Source organism: Eleutherodactylus coqui, chromosome 11 (genome assembly GCF_035609145.1).
Source record: "Eleutherodactylus coqui strain aEleCoq1 chromosome 11, aEleCoq1.hap1, whole genome shotgun sequence".
In the NCBI taxonomy this organism is placed as follows: domain Eukaryota; kingdom Metazoa; phylum Chordata; class Amphibia; order Anura; family Eleutherodactylidae; genus Eleutherodactylus; species Eleutherodactylus coqui.
This window is the reverse complement of record NC_089847.1, coordinates 63,973,300-63,982,914: the sequence shown is the minus strand read 5'-3', so window position 1 is coordinate 63,982,914 and position 9,615 is coordinate 63,973,300. Positions and strand designations below refer to the sequence as shown.

The window sequence follows — 9,615 nt, the reverse complement described above, 5'->3', positions numbered from 1 at the left end:
ACTGTCCTCGGTGACGCCTCTGCCCCCTACAACTACTGGGTGTTGAAGCTGGACACGTGGCCTGAACTAGCGCTGTATGCCCTGGAGGTGCTTGCTTGTCCTGCGGCTAGCGTCTTGTCAGAGAGTGTGTTTAGTGTGGCTGGGGGAATCATCACGGATAAGCGTACCCGCCTGTCAACCGACAGTGCCGACAGGCTAACACTCATCAAGATGAACAAAGGCTGGATTTCCCCAGACTTCTCTTCTCCACCAGCGGACAGCAGCGATACATAAACAATACGTAGGCTGCACCCGCGGATGGAAGCATCGTTCTCTATCACCATCCAAAACAGGGACCTTTTTGCTTCATCAATCTGTGTATAATGTTCCCCCTCCTCCTCCTGCTCCTCCTCCTGAAACCTCACGTAATCACGCCGAACGGGCAATTTTTCTTAGGCCCACAAGGCTCAGTCATATAATTTTTCTAAACAATTTTTATACGTTTCAATGCTCATTAAAGCGTTGAAACTTTCACCTCAACCAATTTTTATTTTAACTGGGCTGCCTTCTGGCCTAGTTACCAATTAAGCCACATTAACCAAAGCGATTAATGGGTTTCACCTGCCCTCTCGGTTGGGCATGGGCAATTTTTCTCAGGTACATTAGTACTGTTGGTACACCAATTTTTGTGGGCCCTCGCCTACAGTGTAATCCAATTAATTTTTTGCCCACCTGCATTACAGCTGACGCAACATCAGCTGTGATGGGCAATGCAATGGGATATATTTATGTACCGCCGGTGGCTTCCTGGCACCCACCCATGCTGTGGGTCCACACAGAGTTGTAAATGCATCTGTGTCCACTTCTAAAGAACCCAAGTCTGACTGGGGCATGCAGTGTGGGCCGAAGCCCACCTGCATTAAGCACGACATTACATCAGCTGTGTTGGGCACTGCAATGGGATATTTTTATGTACCGCCGGTGGGTTCCAGGGAGCCACCCATGCTGTGGGTCCACAGGGAGTTGTAAATGCATCTGTGTCTACTTCTAAAGAACCCCAGTCTGACTGGGGCATGCAGTGTGGGCCGAAGCCCACCTGCATTTCATCTGACGTTAGCTCTGCTGTCCAGGGCACTGCAAAGGGATACATTTACTGTATGTACAGCCGGTGGGTTTCAGGGAGCCACCCATGCTGTGGGCGCACACGGAATTCCCATTGTGGAGTTGGGGATTCCCAGTTGTACCTGCCTGTTACTATTTATAAAAAAACGCGGTCTGACTGGGGCATGCAGACACCTTGACAGAATGAATAGTATGTGGCACATAGGTTCCCCATTGCTATGCCCACGTGTCCAGCTCCAGATGGAGGTGGCACAGGATTGGATTTCTCATTGCTTCTGTACAGCATTGTGGACTATCGCCCCGCCCCTTTTAAAGAGGGTCGCTGCCTAGCGGTGCCAACCCTCTGCAGTGTGTGCCTGCTTTTCCTGTGGCAGACGCACTTATAAATAGACATGAGTGTGGCGTGGCATGAGGGCAGCTGAAGGCTGCGCAGGGACAGTTTGGTGTGCGCTGTGGACACTGGGTCGTGCGGGGGGGGGGGGGGGGTGTTGGGCAGCATGTAACCCAGGAGAAGTGGCAGCGGAGTGTCATGCAGGCAGTGATTGTGCTTTGTTGGAGGTAGTGTGGTGCTTAGCTAAGGTATCCATTGCTAATGAGGGCTTTTCAGAAGTAAAAGTTGTTGGGGGGGGGGCCCACTCTTGCCGCTATTGTGGCTTAATAGTGGGACCTGGGAACTTGAGATGCAGCCCAACATGTAGCCCCTCGCCTGCCCTATCCGTTGCTGTGTCGTTCCCATCACTTTCTTGAATTGCCCAGATTTTCACAAATGAAAACCTTTGCGAGCATCGGCAATATACAAAAATGCTCGGGTCGCCCATTGACTTCAATGGGGTTCGTTACTCGAAACGAACCCTCGAGCATCGCGAAAAGTTCGTCTCGAGTAACGAGCACCCGAGCATTTTGGTGCTCGCTCATCTCTACTCATTATATAACCTGCCCACCGCACAGCATTAAAAAAAAATACAAAAAAGCATGGCAAACATAGTTAATTTTGCCTATCTCGCCTTACAAAAAAGAGAATAGAAAGTGATCAAAATGTTGCATAGATCAACAAATGGTACCATCAAAAAGTACAACTCACCCCCCCCCCCAATAAAAACTTCACATAACACCATTGACAAAAAAAAATAAAAATGTTAGGGACATTTAAATGCAGAAATAAAAAATATATAAATTTTTAAATAGGGTGAAAAAGTTGCAAAAAACACAAATCCTATATAAATTTGGTATTGGTGCAATCGTACTGGCCTGCAGAATCAATTTAACATATTATTTAGGGCTTATTCACACGAGCGTATATCAGACAGTGTTTTCACGGCCGGACGATATATGCTACCATCTGATGCACAGGCTCGGCGTATATGCCTTTGGGCAGGGGGAGACAGCTTAGATGTGCTGAGCTGTCTTCCCCTTCCCTCCCCCTCACTGGCTTTCTGCAAGGAGAGGAGGCGAGGCAGGAGCTAATGTGCTGAGCTGTTTGCAATGGGAGAGGGCGGGATGGGGCGGAGTTTAGGTCTGCCCCATCCCGCCCCCTCCCATTGTAAAAAGTGGCAAGGGGCGGAGAGAAGAAGGGGGGGGACGAAGTTTAGCAGTTACGCTACTGTAATTGACTCCCATAGGAGTCTATGGCAGTAGCCGTAGTCGGGCCAGGAAGATAGTTCCAGGACTATCTTTCCTGCCAGATGTATAAGCGCCTGTGTAATACGCCTGTGTAATCTGATACATTGGAATCCAATGCATCAGATGGTAGCGTATATCGGCCAGCCTAGAAAACAGCGGCCAATATACGCTCATGTGAATAAGCCCTTATACAGCACTGTCAATGCTGTTAAAATAAAAATAAAAAACGTGCCAGAATTGCAGATTTTGTTACTTCTGCCTCTAGTAAAAGTAATCAAAAGGTTATTTTCCCAAAAATTGGATAAATGAAGACTAGAGTTCATCCCACAAAAAACAAGCCTTATAGAGCTCCGTCTTTGGGAAAATAAAAATGCTTTGGCTCTTGGAATGCGGCCACAAAAGCAAAACGTTAAAAAAAGTGTTCTTAGTGTACATAAAAAACTTTATAAACGGTGTCCTTACTCTGTTTGGCTGTTTTCACCCCATTTTTCGCCTGTATTCTCCCATTTTCTCCGCTCTTGCATCGGTATAAAAGGATATTTTTTCTCAGTTTCCAATGACAAATCATGAAGCATACTGAAAACTACAGAATGGGAGAGGTTTAGGGTGGGTTCACCCGATGCAAAAGTGAGTAAAACGCAGAATTATAAAACAATGATTTCCAGTGGTTTCCTTCTCACGTAATCTGCGATGTTTTCGCTCACGTAATTGTGTTGAAATAAAATGGCAGCATGTTATATCTTTTTGATATCGCCCATTGTTTTCAATCCTCTGCCGCAGCTGTAACAGCAGTGGCTGGGGAAATCCCTTGAGCTGTGGCTGGGGGAATCCCTGCAGGGATGAGGGGATTCCCTACGGGGATGAAGGGATTCCTGTAGTGATGATGCAAGGCTGTTTTCACATAAAAACGCCTCACATCCACAGGGCTTTCACATAGTGGAAAGTGCGATATCATGGCTAGCCTTAGGTCTCCCTCACACACATGCTTTTTTACGTGACTAACATGGCGTTTTCAGGACCGTGCTAATCGCAGTATACCGCTCCCATTGTTTTCAATGGAGCCTCTCAGACAGTCGCTCGATTGCGGCACTTCACAGCGCCGTGAGTTTTGAGCGGAGTCTGTTCTATTTTTACGTCAGTAATGAGGTATGCTAAACCCAGCTGTCTCCGCAGCTCACTGCGGCCGAAAGCTAAAGTAAAATCGCGGCGCTTTGCTGAACGCCTGTGTGATGGAGGCCTTAGGCTACAAGACGACACGTTGCACAATAGCAAGTTGCATGAAAGTTGAGCAACAGAAATAGTTGTGTGACCTGCCTGTGATTTGCTGTTGCATGACGTCGCTCAGAACTGTTAAAAAAACAGCCAAATCACAACAAAATTGTAGGAAGGTGGCAGTCGCACGCAGCATACATTGATCTCTATGGTGAAAAGTCTCATGCAACTGGCAGCCTGCGATCAAAACCCAACTGAGTTGAATTTTCTGCCATTATCGTGTCATCGGCGATCACTGACAATGATCAGACATGTTACTTCACGTGAAACGGAACCGTGTAGCCCTAGAAACTGCCAAACTGCAGGACATTCGCAGTCACATGACTTACATTGATGTCTTTGGTTCGAAAAGCCACATGCGACTTGTAACCCAAATTGAACGGAGTTGGGTTTCCTTGCGTCGCAGTTGTCTTTGGGGGCAGCAGGGCACCATTGATGTGATGCTGCATGCGACACATCCAATGGGTAGCCTTGGCCTTACTAATACTAATGCACCATGCGAACGACATGTTTCCTCTGTTCAACATGCGCCAAATTCATCAAAAATGCCTACGCCCCAGGTGATGAATCTAGCAAAGGCTCAAGACAAAAGCAGGTTGGACTTTTTGTGTACATTTTTGTGTCCCAGTACAAGTTTTGCAGTTCAGCCGGAGGGACATACAAGGGCAAATGTTTGTAGACTGTTTAAGGTTCCATCTGACTTCTCTTTCTCCCTTCGGGATGGATAGCTGGCCTAATAGGTAAACTTTTGCTGTCCACGACAGCCAACCACAGAACAGCTTTTATTTTTCAAGATCCCTATAAGAAATGAAAGCTGCACTGTGATTGGTTGCTATGGGCAACAACCAGTTTTCACATATCTGTGAAGGGCCTCTACTTTGTGGTGTCCAGTTGCTCCCCAGCACAAGAGGCTGAGAGTAATGGCAGGAGTACAGTGCTCAGCCATCTAACTGCCCTCACTGAAGCGCCCCACACAACTCTCTGCCATCTCTCCCGTTAAACTGAATGACCCTCCAGTAGCGGCTCATCTACATAGCCACGCCCAGCCGTTGACTCTTTGGATTGTTAGCGCCAGTTAACCAATCAGCGCTCGGATGGGCGTTCCGTGCCGATGAGCTGCCGTGACGTAATGCATGTCGCTCTCACACCAGAGGCGGTGCGCGCCGCTCTTACAAATAGCGAATATTAGCCGTGTTCTAGGAGTTGTACTCAAGAGGTCCGGCGGCTGCAGGGTAAATAGATACAGCAGGAGCTTCAGCTGCACTACAGTGGCCAGACGCACAGTGATAGAGGGAGCTGCACTCTTATTACGTCATAGAGAGCTTCTAGAAGGAGCTAGACAGTGCTAATAAATACTCAGAGAGGCTGCATTACTGGAGAGGGGGCGCAATAGCCTGCTATAGGGACCAGTGGTTTGTGACTTATCCTGTGACGTCATACTCTAGCTGCTGCCATGGCTAATGGTGAGTCCTGGGGCCGTGGGGTTTGTGTACAGGATGGGGTCCGGCTCCTCTCTGCCTAATCCATGATGGTTACAAGACTTTCTGCACTCCGTCCTTCTATGTACAAGTTGTTCTAGAAACTTCTGTCATCGCAGAAGGAAAGTGTTCTACTGCCGTGCAAAAGAGTAGCAGGGGATATAAACTCTCCACAGAATAGTGTTTAGTAGGCAACGATTATATATACTGTATATACAGTCCTGCTATAACATATATATATACACCGTACAGCTATATACTGTATACATATATGTACTGTTATATACTATATATACAATATACATACTGTAAGCTATTAAATATATATAATTTACATATTGTACTGCTATATACTATATGTACTGTTATATACTATATATACACTATACATACTGTTATATACTATGTATATGCTATACACCCATATAGTATACATACTGTGCTCTATATATACACTGTACTGCTTTATACTATGCATACTGTGATGCTCAATACTGTATACACTATACATACCATACTACTATATATTATCTATATGCCTACATACTGTGCTGCTATATACTATACATGCTGTACTATTATATACAACACTGTACAACTATGTATGGTAGTATACATACTCAACTCCTATACTCTATATATACTGTACTGCTATACAATTATACATATTGTACCTGTATATACTATACATACTGTTCTCCTATAGTCTATATATACTGTACTCCTCTATACTAAGTAAACTGTATAGTTCTATACTCTATATACAATTCGTACCGTACTGCTATATATACGCTATACAATGTATGTAAAACTATACTGTATCCATATAATATATATACTTTACGCATACTTCTATATACTCTATGCACTGTACATTTTTCACTGCTATATGCTTTACATACTATACAGCTATATACTATACTGTGTCCATATAAAATATATACTTTACATATCCTTCTATATACACCATACATATTGCCCTACTATATACTACAGTGTATTCACACACTATATACTACTGCTATACATACTCTACTGCTATATACTTTACTGGGACCATATACTATATATACTTTTCCTGCTACACTGCTATATAATATAGTGGGTCCATATGCCATATATTCTATACTATGGTATACTATGTCTGTATACTATGTATTCTTTACATACTGTATTGCTATATAGAAGAGAAAAGTTTCAGCACTTCAGTCAATGGAAGCCGGCCATCACGCTATACTTCCGCTGTCAGCACAGCGGAAGTATCACGTGAATACGCGACCCCACTGCCGGCCGCGTCATGCCCTGTACTACGCATGCGGGTCGGTGTGTCAGGCGGGACGCGCACAGTGGATCCGGGAGGTGAGTATGGGGTCCTTGGGGGGACGGTGTGATGGACTCCGCTGCGATATTCCGCTGGTGGAGTCCGTCACGGCCGTGGGCATGAGCCCATACTCTACTGTGTCCATATACTATTTAGAATTTATACACTGCTATATACTATGTATATTCTTCACTTCCTCTTTCAAACACGCCATCATATCCCCACTGCTAAAGAAACCTACTCTTGACTCGACCTTTGCTGCCAACTACTGACCCATCTCAAATCTCCCCTTCATCTCCAAACTACTAGAACGCCTTGGTTACTCCCGCCTTATAAGCTATCTATCAGAAAACTCTCTTCTCAACCCCCTACAGTCCGGCTTCTGCCCCTACGCTCGACAGAAACCCTTACATAGGTGTCAAATGACCTCCTGATGGCCAAATCGAGGGGCGATTACTCCCTACTGATCCTACTCGACCTCTCCGCAGCATTTGACACTGTTAACCACAAACTTCTCCTCAGTATGCTTCGCTGCATCGGCTTAAAGGACACTGCTCTCTCCTGGTTCTCCTACCTATCTGACCACTCATTTAGCGTCTCCTTTGCTGGCTCTACCTCCCCCCCTTCTTCCCCTTGCTGTTGGGGTCCCCCAGGGCTCAGTCCTCGGCCCCCTCCTTTCTTTAATCTACACAGCCCCTACTGGCCAAACCATTAGGATATTTGGCCTCCAATACCATCTCTACGCTGACGACATCCAGCTATACACCTCTTCCCGTGACATCTCTGCACCTTTACTCCAAAACATCACCAACTGTCTGTCCGCTGTCTCTAACACTATGTCCTCTCTCTACCTAAAACTAATCCTCTCAAAAACTGACCTACTGGCGTTTCTACCCTCTACTAACCGACCTCATCCTGACATCTCAGTGTGTGGCACCACCATAACTCCTAGACAACATGCCCGCTGCCATGGGGTTATATTTGACTCTGATCTCTCCTTTACCCCCTACATCTAATCTCTGGCCCGGACATGCGACCTGCATCTCAAGAACATCGCAAGAACCCACCTTTTCTCACTGTGGACACGCTAAAAAACGCTTACTGTTGCCCTCATCCACTCCCGGATCGATTATTGCAACTAGCTGCTGATCAGCCTCCCCTGCACCAGACTCTACCCTCTCCAATCCATCCTGAATGCGGCAGCCAGGCTCATCTTCCTGTCCAGCCGCTACTCGGACGCCTCTGCCCTGTGCCGGTCATTGCATTGCCTGCTCATTAAATACAGAACTCAATTTAAATTTACTACCATCATCCATAAAGCTCTCCATAGCACCGCCCCGCCCTACATTGCCTTCCTCATCTCAATCCATCATCCAGCCCACGCCCTCTGCTCCATTAACAAAATCAGACTGAGTGCCCCTTTAAGTTGAACCTCTCATTCCCGCCTCAAAGACTTCTCCAGAACAGCACCAGTGCTCTGGAACGCGCTACCCAAAACTGGGCAATCCCTGACTTGCAAAACTTCAGGAGAGGTAGGTTTAACACTTAAATCCCCGGACTCAATGGGTCACTTACTTTTAGCTCATTAGCTTAGCTTATAGGGCTAGAAACAGGTTACAGATTCCCTTTAGGGCTTTCACACACGTGTGTTTTTTTAACGCTGTGTTAGTGCTACGTTTTTTTTTCATTTTGACAGAATTTTGACAGAATTTTGCTAGCGATATTCCGCCGCGGGGGAGGAGGGGGGAGCACTGACTGGTCTTCGTGGTGAGCCTATCTAATAGATAGGCTCACCGCGGAGATTCTCTGCTCGTGGACGTTGGGCTGCCCTTTCCATAGTTAGCCTATGGAAAGCGTTACCCGCAGCCTGGATTATCGCCGCTGATAACGCAGTGACAGATCACCCGTGGACAGGCAGCCTTAATCTTCATTAACGGAAGTTTTCTGACACAACAAGAGCAGACATATTAATAAATCTAAGACCTAAATACACTCCACTAACTGGGACGCCTAGTTTCTGTAAAAGATCCAAGGAGTCGCACACATAGGAGGGTTATGTCCATACAAATTCCCGTAAGACGTTATCATTATAAACACTAGGCTTTTGAATGTTGGAATCCACCCCAGATGTAATGGGTCTCCCCTTTAAAGGATGAAGTCTCTTATGTATCTTGGGGAGTGCATAGAAGGTTGGGACATCTCTATCAGGATTATTGACTATAGGGTGGGGCTCTTTATTTTTTAGGGGGAAACACGTTTGGACATATATATATATATATATGATTGTTTTACTTCCTACTAGAGGATGCTGCTGTTAGAATAAGGGCATTATAGTGGAGAGTAGAGATGAGCGAGCAAATACTCGTTAAGGGACAATACTCGAGTAAGTATCATCCTTTTCGAGTACCTGCCTGCTTGTCAGAAAAGACTCGGGTGCCAGCAGGGGGGAACGGCGGGGACATCTCTCTCTCTCCCCCCTGCTTACTCCCGCAACCCACCGCTCACCGCCACCGGCACCCGAATCTTTTCTGATGAGCAGGCAGGTACTGGAGTATTGTCCCTTAACGAGTATATGCTCGCTCATCTCTAGTGGAGAGCCCTCAGTTAAACAAGGATGCTCTTCCCAGGGCGATCTGTTGTCCGGTAGGGTAAGTCTAGGTTGCGTGTAAGGATAGCTTCCTCTTAACACCTCTCATGCCTATGTACCCTATACTGGACAAGTGTATGGATTACTCTCTTAGAGATCAAGAGATATATCATGAGTATATGAATAATATGTGCCCGTTTGAGGACCCTCATAGTCTCAGTAAGTAAACCATTTAC

General features: G+C 46.0%; 1 protein-coding gene across 1 annotated transcript in view; it reads left to right on the top strand.

The window, feature by feature from the left end:
• The first annotated feature begins 5,154 nt into the window (after positions 1–5,154).
• Positions 5,155–9,615, top strand: part of LOC136581633 (uncharacterized) — a 44,405-nt gene continuing 39,944 nt past the window's right edge. Inside the window, exon 1 of the mRNA XM_066582248.1 lies at positions 5,155–5,225. The gene's annotated coding sequence lies outside the window, so the exon portion shown is untranslated. The remainder of the gene's footprint in view (positions 5,226–9,615) is intronic.